Here is a 1,225-nt window from a genome sequence, read left to right as displayed (position 1 = left end):
ACATATATATTTCATTCTCCTGGCTTCTCTTACACAAAATGTAGCCCACTCTTTGCATCAACTGCTCCATGCTTTTCTGACCTAACAACATATTTAAGAAGCTTTCCCTGCTGTTTCTTCCTTGTCTTGTAGTGTTCTGCTGTGGGCTATCCATAGAACATCCAATTTTCTAAATATGGACATTTCAGTTCCTTCTGGGCTGCCACAGATGGTGTCTCCATCAACAACCATGCATGTATGCCCTTCTGTACAAGTGCCGACAGCCACAGGGAGCACATTCCCAGAAGAGCAGCCCTACCTTTTATTCCTGGCAATCTTACTCACTCTCTGCCACCCAGAGCCCTGAGAATCAGACCTGAGGAAAGGCAAGCCCAGAGAGGTACTAGAAATGCATCTGCCTTGCTTATTAAATTCTGAGCATCTGAAGGATATGCACTCCACACTATTAAAATAAATAAATAAATAAATAAATAAATAAATAAATAAATGGTATTCAACTTGGTTTTCCTACTTTTTTGTTTTATTTTTTAAGTGATAAAAAACTCACTGTGTTGCCTAGACTTGTCCTGAACTCCCAGGTACAGGTGATCCTTCTGCCTCAGTCTCCTGTGTAGCTACAATTACAGTGCACCCCACTTATACCCAGGCTACCATTTCTAAGTGACCCAGAAAGAGGATTTCTAAACAAGGAGAAGTGAACTCTTTCTCTAGGGACTGCTTACTGACACACAATCTTCATTTTTGTGCCATCTGAACATTAATGACCAGAATAGGGAGGGACACACAGGTCATTCCCACACCGCATCTGGGTACAGCTCATCCTCCACCCCATGCCTTGAAACAGATTCTCCTAAGAAAAATATGCTGACTCTGGATGCATCGTCTGCATTTGGGCTACACTGCTTCGGATTCCCCCCGCCCCCCCCGGAGCACTAACAGGGTTGTCAGATGAACAGAAAAAATGGGAAGCATACTTGGTGCAACTCAAGAGTAGCCTCGGTGTGTGAGAGACAGAGCCCAAGAGCAGAGCATGCCTGCAGGATGCTCCCATGGTCACATCCCAGGGTCCAGGGGCTAAAAAAAAGTGGGGCCCAATGGGAGGAGAACAATCACCAAAAGCACCACCCTCAGAAGGAGTTGATCAGTGTTGTGAAAGAGCAAGCCTGGGTCTCCTCTGCCATATTGACACTCTCTCCTCCTCCTCCTCCTCCTCCTCCTCCTCCTC

This window comes from Octodon degus, unplaced genomic scaffold (genome assembly GCF_000260255.1).
Source record: "Octodon degus isolate 3935 unplaced genomic scaffold, OctDeg1.0 scaffold00023, whole genome shotgun sequence".
NCBI classification, from domain to species: Eukaryota; Metazoa; Chordata; class Mammalia; order Rodentia; family Octodontidae; genus Octodon; species Octodon degus.
Note: the sequence above shows the minus strand (reverse complement) of the source record.